At 46.8% G+C, this 14,484-nt stretch overlaps 1 pseudogene; it reads left to right on the plus strand.

The window, feature by feature from the left end:
• Positions 1 to 11,547, plus strand: part of LOC120674666 — a 274,212-nt pseudogene extending 262,665 nt beyond the window's left edge.
• Positions 11,548 to 14,484: the final 2,937 nt, after the last annotated feature.

Here is a 14,484-nt window from a genome sequence, read left to right on the forward strand (position 1 = left end):
CAAGAGGGAGGCCGGCCGGCCGGCCTAGCAATCGCCACTCCAACCAAAAACCAACTATCAACCGCCTCACGGGAAGGAATCAGAGCCACTGTCCGAAGGTCGGTGCCACATGGCAACATCCCTAGGCCGGCCGGCCTAGGAGAGGCCGGCCGGCCCCACTTTGCAGCCTCTCAGGCTGGGGCTTGGCGTGGAAGTTAAGCTCAACAAGATTGCCGGCTTCCAACCGATGCTACCTGCAATAACCGTCAGTACCGACCTCAGGACACTATAAATAGAGCAGCACACCCCCTCTTGTAACACACACCATTCCATAGAGAAGAAAGTCTCTTGTACACTTGTGTTGAGTAGGGAGAGAGTGAGGTGACTGCTCTGGCGAAAGCCGAGCTAAAAGGAGCGGACGCGAGTTCTCTCTGTCTTACTCCACATTGTAGCCACCTCGGGGAATTTACTGTTGACGGTCACTAACGACCCATTTTGATCGTCAACTATCGTGCAAAAGTCGAGCGTCAGAAGGAATAAATGTTAGCATAGGAAGATTATTTGACGAATTCCACAGATGCTGGTCTGAGACACGTCATCAATCCGAGGTGAAACCTTCTCGACGAATCAGACGCATTCACGAGGATCTACGGGCCCACCAGAGCACCAAAACCGACTCAAGACAAGCCCTTACCCACATACTTGACATGTGGGTCCACCTAGCAGCCTACAGACCGATGACCAGGCCGAACGGGCTCAGCCCACGGTCGGCCGACCACAAGGTCGGCCGGCCTGGTGCTGACGGCCCACGGGCCCCACCGCCTCTCAGACGACACGTGGCGAGATGTGGATGATCCCCAGAGGCGGTTTGGCTCGTTTCTCGGACAGGAGGCTGGTGGTTCCCTCCTATAAATACAAGGGGAGGAGGCACAAATGAAGACACACCACACACCACACACACACCACACACCTCACCTTCACCTCTTCTCTTGAGTTCTCACTTGAGTGAGAGTCTTAGGGAGTTTAGAAGTAGAGGTACTCAGGAGGGGCGCCGGCAACGGCGCTCTTCTCCAAATTGTACCTCTACGAGAGTGAGGGAGATAGTCGGGGGATGTGCCGGGCTTGTCAACGCTCTTCTCCGCTTGTGCCTCGACGGATGCTTATTCGGTTGTAAGTGTTCGAGACTTTCTTTGCTTATTTAGAATTAGAGTTTAGATCACAAGTTATCACATCTGCCTTATATTAGATGATGTGTATGCTAGCGAGTAGCATTTGACTCTAGAGTAGGGCCCAGATAGAAAAGGATAACCCTGATCACCTCTAGAGTTAGTAGGGAAAGGCGTAGACGTGGTGTCTAGGCTAGACTATACCACTCAGTTGTCTAATAGTCCCATGGTTTGTAGAGGTAGCCGGTAGGTGGTGACAGCCCTATTCGAGCCTTTTCGTAATCCTCCACGTTCGGATATTCGATAGAGTATTATATTGGAGCTATTGGCTTGTATAAGCCGGTCGATACCTTTAGCTCGAAGTATAACGGTGACGTGATCTCTTCTTCTAGACATAGATTCTAGATCTTAGAAAGTCCTCTCTTTCCTATCCTCCTACACCAGTGTGTGTGTGTCCTTGGATAGCCTGAACCCGTACGTAGTGTACTCACATTCCCTAGTGGATACGATACCCTGGAATACTCTTGGGTGAAAGTTACAGCGGTATCCGTGCGCTTGCGGATTTTATTCGTGACGTTACAAAATACCAACAAGCTTTCTGGCGCCGTTGCCGGGGAGTGGCAGCTAGATTATCTTCGGACTCAGTCGTCCTTGTATCTCTTTCCTTTTCTTTCCTTCTACCTTTACCCCCCGCTACCCTTAGAGTAGCTATCCTTTGCACAACTCTCTACCCCAATGGGCGAGTTCTTTGAGCCATCATCATCTTCCTCATCTAACCATGAAATTGACCCAGGCTTTATAGCCATGGTTCGGAAGCGACCCTTCTCTGGAGAAATTCATGAAGATCCCTATGAGCATTTGTTAGAATTCGAGGAACTGTGTTCGGGTCTAGAAATCCTAGGCATGACACAAGAAGCTTTGCGGTGGAAATTGTTCCCCTTTTCTCTTATAGAGAGGGCAGAGTAATGGTACACCCACATGATAGGAAATATGAGTGGTGATTGGGAGGAGCTTCGAGATGACTTTTGTTACTCGTTCTCCCTCACCGAACGCATAGACTCCCTGCCGATAGACATCCTCGATTTTGAGCAATTAGAGAAGGAGTACATAGGTGCAGCATGGGCTAGATTCTCACGCCTTTTGGCGTCTATCCCAGACATGTCTATACCCGATGAAGTATCATTGGAATTTTTCTACTTGGGTTTAGACATGGAAACTGCCACAGAGCTTGACGACGCCAGCGGAGGATGGTTCTTATACATAACTCCGGAAGAAGGAAGGGGCATCCTAGATAGTTTCTTAGAAGACTTTTTCTTCTCAACCAACCATAGTGAACCCCGCCGGGAGGAATCCGCGTCGAGCCATGAGAGTCTCTCAACACCTGAATCTGAGCCTTCACCTTTCACATCCCAATATTCATCTGTTGAGCCCTCTCCCGAACCACGAACACCGAGGGAAGAAGAAATTCAGCCTTCGGAGTTCTCTTCCCGATTCGAGGATGATCCTCCAGGAAACATCCAAAACACCTCAAATCTCCACGACGCCCAATTAAGGGAGGAACTCTCTTCCGTCAGTATCGATCAATTACACAATCTCCTGACAGAACCTTCCCTTAGTCCTACGGTACCTCCTTCTTCTCCCGATCCTCTTCACAAATAATTTCTCGAGGAGGTCATAGAGGTGGAACAGTCAGATGGAGCGAGATGCTTTTCCGAAGACGTTTGGACGAGTATACCTTCCACGATCCTTCCATGCTCTATAGGAGGAATTACCATAGAAGCCCATGTTAACCCCATCATGGAGGGTAACATCATGCCATGGCACTTAGCGTATACTTTGTTGGGCGATGTTACACTAAAATCATCCGACAAGCTACTCAAATATTGTCCCTTTGGACACATTAGTGAATGTCGGGGGGTCGCAAGAGCTGTGCTGCTAACCTTAGACAAAATTGAGGTGCACCTAGACTTTCATATCTTCGATGTCCTCGATTTTGATCTTCTCATAGGCTGCCCACGTGAAATTTCATTCACATCTCATCAAGGGAGCCTAGCTGGATTGCTTAGGGACACTGCTTTTGCCATTGCCACTCCTCATTCAGAAAATCTTCTGGCAAAGCCCCTTCCCGAGCAGAACCCGCTCAAGGAGATGATGCATACATCTCCGTTCATATCATTCGAGCCCGTTCTCTTGGGAGTTCTAGAATCCTCTGAAGAATACAACCCGGAAGATAGCCTTCACTTTTGTGGAGATGAACGTTCATCATCACCCTTGATCGAGTTTGAGCCTCTTCCCGATGGCCTAGAATATGTTGTTCTCGACCTTGATCGAGATACAACTATGATCTTTCACGACGAATCTCTTGAGATGGAAAAATCATGGGCCAAGGAATTTTGTGAGGCACCGACTCTGGAGTCCAATGAAAAGGATTCCTCAAATGAGCATGGGAATTTTACTTTTGACATACCACGTAAACCATGCTCATTCAATGCAACTCCAGAGTCAGGCATGCTTAGTGCACCGTGCACACACGAGGACTACAACCAACTTAAGGTCCTCTTTTGCAAAATCTTCAGAAAGTTGGTTGTAGACGTATATGTTTATCGTAAACATTGCATATTTCGTGGGTGCACCGTGGCACTAACTTTGTAGCTAGCTTCAACGATTGGTGGTGAAACATGACCTATCACCAATGGTGGTTGCAACGGTTGTCATGGTCGAGCTTATGACCAGAAACAAAGCGCTGCCGGGAGATAGCCCGGACTATTATATATTTACTTATTTATTTTCCTTTTCAATAAAAAGCAAAAGCATGTTCTAGGATATTGTTTTCCTTTGGGTATTTTTGGTCGCTAACCATTCCAGGGGAAGATCAAAGATAGATAATGTCTATGAACATGTGAGATACACCGACTACAATACCTCGATATGCCTTGATGAAGGAACAACTACAGAAGGAGACTTGAACTCCATACACTTGAAGTTTTGCAAACTCCAAGTGTGGGGGAGGGATGTGAGTACCCCAAAGTAAGTTCTTTTTCTCAAATCATATCTTGTCTTGGAATTGGTGTACATACTCGCTTCTTGCTCTATAAAAAAAATAATATGAAAAAAAAGATGGGAGGAGTTGCCATGGTGACAATATTATCTCCATCAACAAGATGTTGTGGTACGTACTCTCAATGTCCTGCTTTTGACATTAAACAAAGCCCTGCCGGGAGGTCGCCCGAGGATCACCAGGTTCATACTCATACTTATTCCGTCTTAGAATAAAGCTCAATCATGCTTCATGCTCGTTTTATCTGTCCTCGTATGCTCTAGTTTGGATGTGTGTTCGAAAACACAATCATAGGCCTTTTAAATCAAGCATGGTGTTTGGGTTAAAATGTCATTTTCAGTCAAACTAGACCTTGTGTCAAGATTGATTGATGTTCTTGGAGTTAATACCTGTATAGATATTGGTTACATATATGGACTAACCCCTGCAGAAAATAAAATCCAATTGGGTGAGTCAGCGAGCTGAATTCAAATGGAAAGTTAAGCCAAAGTTTTGGATTAATGTTGCACAACATATGCATGCTGATGCAACCTTGATTCAGCCTTGCTTGAGTAAGTATCATGGTGAGATTAAATTTTAGTTTCAATAAATTTTAGGAGCTCCCTGGTTCTTAAAATAAGTAGAGCTATTAGTTTGTTTCCACCTATTTGTTTTTGAATAAGCACCAGGTACAAGAACAAGTGTGGGGGAGATCTCTCTGAACTCTCATGCATATACACTCGAGATCTCCCACAACACGTGCACAACACCGAACGAACCAGAATGCAAAAAGCCAAGACGAATCAGTGCTAGTATTGGGCAATGGAACCTCTGGTTTGGCTGACTACCACTAAGCTCCGCTCATCTTCATTGCGACGGTTTGTGCACTCTACCCCTCATACTCTCCCTAACCCATGAGTTTAAATGAAATCTTGCTTAAACATTAAAATTAAACTCAAAAGGTATCCTCTAGTTCTATGCTTCTCAATGATTGGCTTGCATACTTTTTATTCTTTGCTAAACCTGAGCTTGTGAGTCATATCATTAGAGAACCCATAATTGTTAAGTAGTTGACTAGTGAGATATGGTTTGATGGAAGGATCCTTGCTTTCTCTGTTTGTATATCTGGGAAATTTTTATCAAAAGGAAACCTCCATAGCTTTACAACTCTACGTGTTTGTCCTACCAAAGCCATATGTTGACCTTTATGACACAAATCTTACACATATGTGCCTTGTTGTTGCATTGAGCTTTTTCAAACTTTGTGACCCTAATGAGATTTCTTTCATACTTGCTTGATCAAGATCATGTGCACTCCACAAGCTAAACTTCTACACTGGAAGTTAGCTACCATATTCCATCCATCCACAAAATAAAACTCCATGTTTAATGATCTCTCTAGTATCCTTCAAATGAGGCATGGGCTATTTAAAAAAAAAAAGAAAAGATGGCATGCCTAAGAAGCATGACCCAAAAAAAAATAGTAGGGACACATGAAGGTCCCAGTGTTAAAAAAAAGAGAGAGAAAAATATATAGCCATGTCCTCATGTTATCCAAATAAAGGAGAGAGAGATTCATAAAAGGAGTATTTCATTCCATCATTCACCTTCCTCATATGTGCAAAATCTTGATCAGCTTGTTTGATTTGTCATCTCAATGGTTCCTTTGTTTGATTTTGCAATATATGTGACACAAGTGCATGCACTCGTTTCACCTACCATGAGCTCCACATAAGCCATCTTTAGAAGTAGGATGAAAAAAAGCAATGCCTTGGTGAGGATATATATACACAGTGAGAGACATGAGAGATCCTATGGAGAAGTAAATGCTATGGTTGGTCTTTGCAAAAATATTTCCAAAACCCCAGCCATATGGTAGGAAAGTGGAGGAGACAGAAGTCAACACTGTTCCGCTCTTCAACTTCCCAAGCAATTTATGGTAGACACATCAAAATTCACAGGCAAAGGTAAGGCCTAGAATAATCTGTATGCAAGTGTCATATCATATGAAGTCGGGTCCGCCTTAGTTCTTGCCTTTACTCGAGGACGAGCAAAGAACTAAGTGTGGGGGATCTTATTGACGGTCACTAACGACCCATTTTGACCGTCAACTATCGTGCAAAAGTTGAGCGTCAGAAGGAATAAATGTTAGCATAGGGAGATTATTTGACGAATTCCACAGATGCTGGTCTGAGAATGTGTGTAGGTGAATTTGGGCCAAAACTGCAGGTAACAAGCATATTATCCAAGGCATAAATTCTTGGGCCAAGCACAAGCAAGCCCAAAGGCCAAAAGGGGCCACTTGGCAGCTGCACATGAGAGGGAAACTCAGCCCATAAGCAAGAAGACACGTCATCAATCCGAGGTGAAACCTTCTCGACAAAACAGACACATTCACGAGGATCTACGGGCCCACCAGAACTCCAAAACCAACTCAAGACAAGCCCTTACCCACATACATGACATGGGGGTCCACCTAGCAGCCTGCAGACCGAAGACCAAGCCGAAAGGGCTCAGCCCACGGTCGGCCGACCACTAGGTCGCCCGGCCTGGTGCTGACGGCCCACGGGCCCCACCGCCTCTCAGACGACACGTGGCGAGATGTGGATGATCCCCAGAGGTGGTTTGGCTCGTTTCTCGGACAGGAGGCTGTTGGTTCCCTCCTATAAATACAAGGGGAGGGGCTCAAATGAAGACACACCACACACCACACACCACACACCTCACCTTCACCTCTTCTCTTGAGTTCTCACTTGAGTGAGAGTAGTCTTAGGGAGTTTAGGAGTAAAGGTACTTAGGAGGGGCGCCGGCAATGGCGCTCTTCTCCAAATTGTACCTCTATGAGAGTGAGGGAGATAGTCGGGGGATGTGCCGGGCTTGTCGGCGCTCTTCTCCGTTTGTGCCTCGACGGATGCTTATTCGGTTGTAAGTGTTTGAGACTTTCTTTGCTTATATAGAATTAGAGTTTAGATTGCAAGTTATCATATCTGCATTATATTAGATGATGTGTATGCTAGCGAGTAGCATTTGACTCTAGAGTAGGGCCCAGATAGAAAAGGATAACCCTGATCACCTCTAGAGTTAGTAGGGAAAGGCGTAGACGTGGTGTCTAGGCTGGACTATACCACTCAGTTGTCTAATAGTCCCACTGTTTGTAGAGGTAGCCGGCAGGTGGTGACAGCTCTGTTCGAGCCTTTTCGTAATCCTCCACGTTCGGATATTAGATAGAGCATTATATTGGAGCTATCAGCTTGTATAAGCCGGTCGATACCTTTAGCTCGAAGTATAACGGCGACGTGATCTCTTCTTCTAGACATAGATTCTAGATCTTAGAAAGTCCTCTCTTTCCTATCCTCCTACACCAGTGTGTGTGTCCTTGGACAGCTTGAACCCATAGGTAGCGTACTCACGTTCCCTAGTGGATACGATACACTGGAATACTCTTGGGTGAAAGCTACAGCGGTATCCGTGCAGTTGCGGATTTTATTCGTGACGTTACAAAATACCAACATTTATCTGAGTAAGTTCCTTGTCTCAACTTCAATTTCTCGCTAGCTTTACTTTCTGTCTTAGTTACTTGTTAAGTACTTACTTTGATCTGCGGGATCCTGAGTCTGCGTAAGTAGCAAGTTCTGCTTATCTGAGGTTTCTTTCTATCTAAGTACACAGTAGGAGCAAGTAGCTCGAGAGCTGTGGGCATGGTGCCCAGGCTTGGTAGTTACCTTAGGTTGTGTTCCACCCCACGGAACCACTGTGGTAGTCGGTAGGTGGTGCCAGCCCTATCCGACCTTTGTAGTCCACCACGTTCGGGTGTTTTCATAGCAGTAGTGTAGGTTGCCATTGGACTCCCCTCTCATCCCTTTCTGAAGTCCTTCCTCTTCCAGCCGCCGAAGCAGATCAAGTTAGTAGTTAGCTCGTTAGCTAGTCAGAGTAGTAGGTTATCTAGAGTTAGGCCCTCTTCCCGTATCTTCTCGCTGGTTGTGTCCGGCTGACGATCTTTGAGTCTAGTCGAAGCTTTACCATTCCTTGGATTCGATATCCCAGGTATACTCCCTGGTGAAAGCTACAATCGGTCTCTGTGCGCTTGCGGAGTAATTCGTTAGGCTAAGGAGTGCCAACAAGCTTTCTGGCGCCATTGCCGGGGAACGGTAGCAACACTAGGTTTAGAGCTAGTCAGTCGTACGACTTTCCATATATCCACATGGAGTATTCTCCTAGTTATTCGGCAGTTCCATCCCGCGGGTATTCGGAACCGCGACCATCCTGCCATCCCATACTATCTGATGGTTACGAGATCCGTCCCAGTCTCGTAGCCATGGTTCGTGCACAGTCTTTCTCCAGAAAGAAAGACGAGTGTCCCTATGCTCACTTGCAAACCTTCGAAGAGAATTGCTTTCTTCTGATCATACCCGGTATGTCCCAAAACACCTTATGGTGGAAGCTATTCCTGTTCTCTCTAATGGGAGAAGCCAAATTCTGGTACAACCGGACGGCAAGGAGAGTCGGAGGAGATTGGATACAGCTGAAGGATGAATTTTGCTTGTTCTTCTATCCCGTCTCCAAAGTGGTTCCTCATCGGAAACAGCTCCTATCATCCGAGCAAGGTGATGAATCACTAGGAGTAGCCTGGGCTAGATTCATGCATTTAGTAGACTCCGGGCCACCACATCACATGCCGGAGGAAATACTTATGCAGCACTTCTTCTATGGTCTTAAACCGGAAAGTGCACATTTCATGAATGTGGCTTCCGAGGGATCCTTCATGTACAGGACAGTGGCTGAAGTCAGAACTCTCCTAGAGAAGGTTCTGAATAGTACTGAATACACCTGTATTTATGACGATCCACCTGAGCCCTTAGAATAGCCCAGTGAGACACAACAACTTCGAATCCTTTCAGCCACATCCTCTCCACCTCCACCATACATAGATGAAATAACCGAGCCATCAAAGACCTCAGATCATGAGCCCTTTATCGAGGATATGCCTATGTTCATACCCGTCCTCTTCACGGAGGAAGAGTACTTAGAACTCGGCAATGCGACAAGCATGCCGAAGGAACATAAGTGCATTTGCTTAAAATCTGAGGCATTCATTCCTGAAGTTTCGTCGCAGATAGAGGGTCTTTCTGCAATTATAAGTAAGGAATGGACAGAGGAAGCTGAGGCTAATAGTAGTGTCATCCAGATCTACTGTGATCCTCGAGTGCTCCTCTGTACTATTGGGGACATTGAACCACAAGAAACCTTTTACGACCCGAAGGTCGGGGTGAACGTGATGTCCAAAACTTTGGAAGATCACATTTCATTTGAACCTCTGACCTCGTCTCGTAAACACCTGAAATGGATTGACGGCTAGATCGTGGAAAGTTAGGGAATTCTCCATGCTATGTCCCTAAAGATGGGACGTAACAAGGTTTTCCTAGACTTCGACATCTTCAATATCCCGGAAGGTGAGGAGTTCGTCTTGATCGGTCAGCCAATAGAGCCCCTTGTCAACCCGAATAGAGACCGAGCTGCGCTCGAGGTTAAGGTTGGCAAAGAGAAAGTCCCGGTCAGCCTAGTTCGCTCATGCAACACCATTGCTGAGGCTATACAGGAGCAAGACCCATTGGAGGAAGTGGTGAACATCAGTCAAGAAGAGCTAACTCAGCCCATTCTTGAAGAAGATGTCTCACACTTCGCCCAGGAGACAGATACGGTCGGCAAAAGTAAGCTTGACGGAGAGGAGATTCCGCAACCTCCTCTACCTAAGCTGAAGCCGCTGCCTCCTGGTCTCAAGTATGCATTCCTCCACGACAACAGAGCTATGCCAGTTGTCATCAGCGATAAGCTGACAGAGAGTGAAACTCGGTAGCTCGTTGCAGTCTTAGAGAAGTATCAGTCCGTCATAGGATACTCTCTCCAAGACTTCAAGGGGATTAGCCCCAATCTTTGCACCCATTGTATTCCAATGGAGCCAGAACATAAGCTGTCACGAGAACATCAATGGCGGCTTAATGATGCGATGAGGGAGGTAGTCAAGAAAGAGGTACTCAAGCTGCCGCACGCGGGCATCATATATCCCGTGCAAGATAGCGAGTGGGTCTGCCCAGTCCAAGTGGTCCCGAAGAAGGGAGGCATGACGGTAGTCTGTAATGAGAGGAACAAGCTCATACCTCAACGGACAGTGACCGGATGGAGAATGTGCATCGATTACCGGATGCTTAACAAGGCAACCAGGAAAGATCACTTCCTTCTTCCCTTCATCGATGAGATGCTTGAACTGTTGGCAAAGTACTCATACTTTTGCTACCTCGACGGATACTCTGGTTACCATCAGATTCCTATCCATCCCGATGACCAGAGCAAGACTACCTTCACCTGCCCCTATGGTACGTTCGCCTATCGGCGAATGTCTTTTGGTCTATGCAATGCACCAGCCTCATTTCAGTGGTGCATGATGGCAATCTTCTCAGACCTAATTGAGCACATCATGGAAGTATTCATGGACGACTTCTCTGTCTATGGAAAAGACTTCGCTCAATGCCTTGAGAACTTGAGAAGGTTCTCAAGAGGTGCCAAGAGACACACCTAGTTCTTAACTGGGAAAAGTATCACTTTATGGTGAGAGAAGGCATTGTTCTCGAACATAGAGTGTCTGAGCAAGGGATAGAAGTGGATCGGGCAAAAATCGATGTTATCGAGCAGTTGCCACCCCCGACTAATGTCAAGGGAGTCAGGAGTTTCCTAGGTCATGCTGGTTTCTACAGGAGGTTCATTAAGGATTTCTCCCGTATAGCCAGACCCTAGACCAACCTGTTGGCAAAGGACGCCCCGTTCAACTTTGACGAGGATTGCCTCATAGCCTTCTATACCCTCAAGAAGGCACTCGTTTCCGCACCCATCATTCAGCCTCCCGATTGGAAACTTCCTTTCGAGATCATGTGCGATGCAAGTGACTACGCCGTAGGTGCAGTGCTCGGTCAATGTAGAGATAAGCAACACTATGCTATTTCCTACGCAAGTAAGACATTGACCGGACCCCAGCTCAACTACGCCACAACAGAAAAGGAACTTTTGGCGGTTGTATTCACCATGGACAAGTTCAGGTCCTACTTGGTCGGTGCTAAGGTGATTGTGTACACGGATCACGCATTACTGAAGTACCTCTTAACCAAGAAGGACGCTAGGCCACGACTTATCCATTGGATTATGCTCCTACAAGAATTCGATCTAGAGATCAGAGACAAGAAAGGAGCAGATAATTGCATGGCAGACCATCTCTCAAGGATGCAAATACAAGGATCGGACCTCCCGATCAATGATTACTTGAGAGATGACACTCTCCTGAAGTCACCTCATCCAGTCCATGGCATGCCAATTTAGTAAACTTTATGGTGACTGGATACATACCTTCGGGAGAAGACATGAAGAAATTGATTCACCTCAGCAGATTTCATCTATGGGATGGCCCATATTTGTTCAAAGTCTGCGCAGACGACTTACTCTGCCGCTGTATCCCATTATGTGAGACCCACAAGATCCTAGAGCGTTGTCACTCCTCACCCTATGGAGGACATTACGGAGCTTTCCGGACCCATGCAAAAGTTTGGCAAAGTGGATTCTTTTGGCCAAACATGTATGGAGACGCGAAGGAATTCGTGCGGCGTTGCCCAAGATGCCAAAAACACGGGAACATCAATTCCCGAGATGCAATGCCCCTGAAGAGTAATCTTCAGGTAGATATCTTTGATGTTTGGGGAGTTGATTTCATGAGTCCCTTCCCGATGTCAGAGCAATGCGAGTACATCTTGGTGGTTGTGGACTATGTGTCCAAATGGGTCGAAGCACTTCCTTGCGTTGCGGCCGACTCAAAGAGCTCCAAGAAAATGTTTCAGGAAATTATATTTCCTCGTTTTGGAGTTCCAAGAGTCGTGATCAGCGATGGAGGCTCACACTTCATCGACAGAACTTTCAGGAAGTGCCTCAGTGAGCTAGGAGTAGACCACCGGGTTGTAACACCATACCACCCCCAAACTAGTGGTCAGGTAGAGACGTCTAACAAGCAAATCAAGAATATTTTACAAAATACGGTCAATGCCATGGGGAAGGGTTGGAAAAGCAAACTACCCGAGGCACTATGGGCTTATAGAATGGCTTACAAAATGCCGATTCGTATAACACCGTATCAACTAGTCTATGGCAAGACCTGCCATTTACCAGTTGAACTTGAGTATAAGTCCCATTGGGCTATAAAGAGGTGGAACATGGATCTCCAATCAGCTGGAATCAAGAGACAAATCCAGTTGGCTGAGTTGGATGAATGGAGGGAGAAGGCCTACCATAGCTCTAAGCTCTATAAAGAGCGAACAAAGAGATGGCATGACAAGCGTATCAAGATCAAACAATTCAAGGCGGGGGATAAGGTACTCCTTTTCAACTCCCGTGTATGATTGTTTGGTCATGGTAAGCTTAGGAGCAAATGGGAAGGTCCCTTCTTAGTTTTGAACGCCGCAGACCACAGCGCCATAACCCTCCAGGACGATGACGGGAATGTTTTCAAGGCCAACGGCCAACGATTGAAAATATTCCTCGAGCCCCAAATTCCCGAGCTCGAAGAGGTAGATGTCTACGAGCATACCGAGATCGAATAACCATCTACGGTCGTCGCCGTACCTAAAACGTGCCTTATCCTAGGATAGATTTCTCTTTCTATTCTTTTCTGTTCTTTTCTTTCCATTTTTGGACAAGCCCACCTACATACCCGAGAAGGGATAGGTATGAGAGAAGAATCCAGAAGCCCGAGGCCCACACCTGACAGGGTGGGGCCGGCCGGCCTACCCCAGGCCGGCCGGCCTACCCCCGTGGCCGAACGGCCTCATCCTTTCGTGTGACGATCCCTCAGGATTCAAATCCCTTGATCCTAAGTGTTCAGAGCCCGATGAGTCAATTTAAACCGGAAGGCGCACTTCTCTTCCTCAGTTCAAAGCCATCCACCAGTTTCAATCCCAAACTCCGTTCTCTTCTCCAAGATCACAGTCATGGCCTCGCAAACTTTGCCGAAAACCCAACGATTCGAGGCCATGGTTACACCCTCTCCCAAAGCACCCTCCAAATCAAGCCGGACAAGGGCTTCATCTAGTAGCGTCAGGATCATCGGGCCAGTGGAGATCGCATCGTTCTCCCCCTCGTCGCCGGCCAGCCAGGGGCCCGGTGTCGAGGGCCCTCGTGCGCTCCCGCACATGCAGTCCGACACGACCAACCACGGGGATTCTTTCCCCAAGTGTAACACCCGGTTTATAAAAGGACATAAACCGAGCAATCATATACGTGCCAGGATCAAGTCACACGTATATACAACAGAATGAACAGTATATCACAGCACATATCACGAATAAGACATAATAAATCGAAATACGAATCTTATTTATTACATAAATGACATAAATGTCTGATACAGCGGAAGGGAAGTACAAATACGATAAAAACTCTCCGAAGCTGAGCAGGGCGCCACAGGGACGTCGACTGGGAGACGAACGCCTAGAAGTCCTCGTAGTCCTGGTAGCGCTGGACGAACTCCCTCGTGTCGGCAGGATCTGAGCAGCAGTAGCGTAGCCAAGAGGAAAAAGTAGAGAAGAGGCAAGAGTGAGTACACAACTTGTACTCAACAAATATAACACAAACTATGAGGCTCTAAGGTTGGCTGACTCAACTGCATTAGCTTTTAATCTTGGCAAAATTTTATTAAAACTATTTACTACAAGTTGATGAATTACCCTTAACCCGGTTACATAGTAATTAGTCAAATTTAATCATGATACTACTGAGAACCAAACCAAACCAAACCAAGGTAACCCCGAGAGGCACCTCCCTCTTCGGAAGGAGACAACCCCACTAATCAAAAGGAGGATCTGGGCCGCTTATAACCGTGAGCACGGCTAGTATACCAGTTTTACACTCTGCAGAGGTTGCACATCTTTACCCACAAGTCGTGAGCTACGCCAGGGGTTCATCACACTTCCTTAGGTGAGATGACTAGCGACTCACTACGAGGCCGTTACAAAGAATCTCGTTGGTAAGGCGTAACCGCGAGAGTTAGGTCAGCGACGATGGGGCCCACCTCCGGGGGTACAAGCACAGGAGCGCAATCCAAGCACAGACCAAGCCGGAGGAGCAGGGACCATTGAAGCTTACTACTCTTGCCCCGCAAGTAAGTTACTCCGAACCAAAAAGACCTAATTAGTAAGCCAAGTCTATCCCATTCTAGCCTTGTGGTAGCGCTGTTGTCCCAGGTTGTCGCTCTATGAACCGGTCCTTATGGAG

This window comes from Panicum virgatum, chromosome 5N (genome assembly GCF_016808335.1).
Source record: "Panicum virgatum strain AP13 chromosome 5N, P.virgatum_v5, whole genome shotgun sequence".
NCBI lineage: Eukaryota > Viridiplantae > Streptophyta > Magnoliopsida > Poales > Poaceae > Panicum > Panicum virgatum.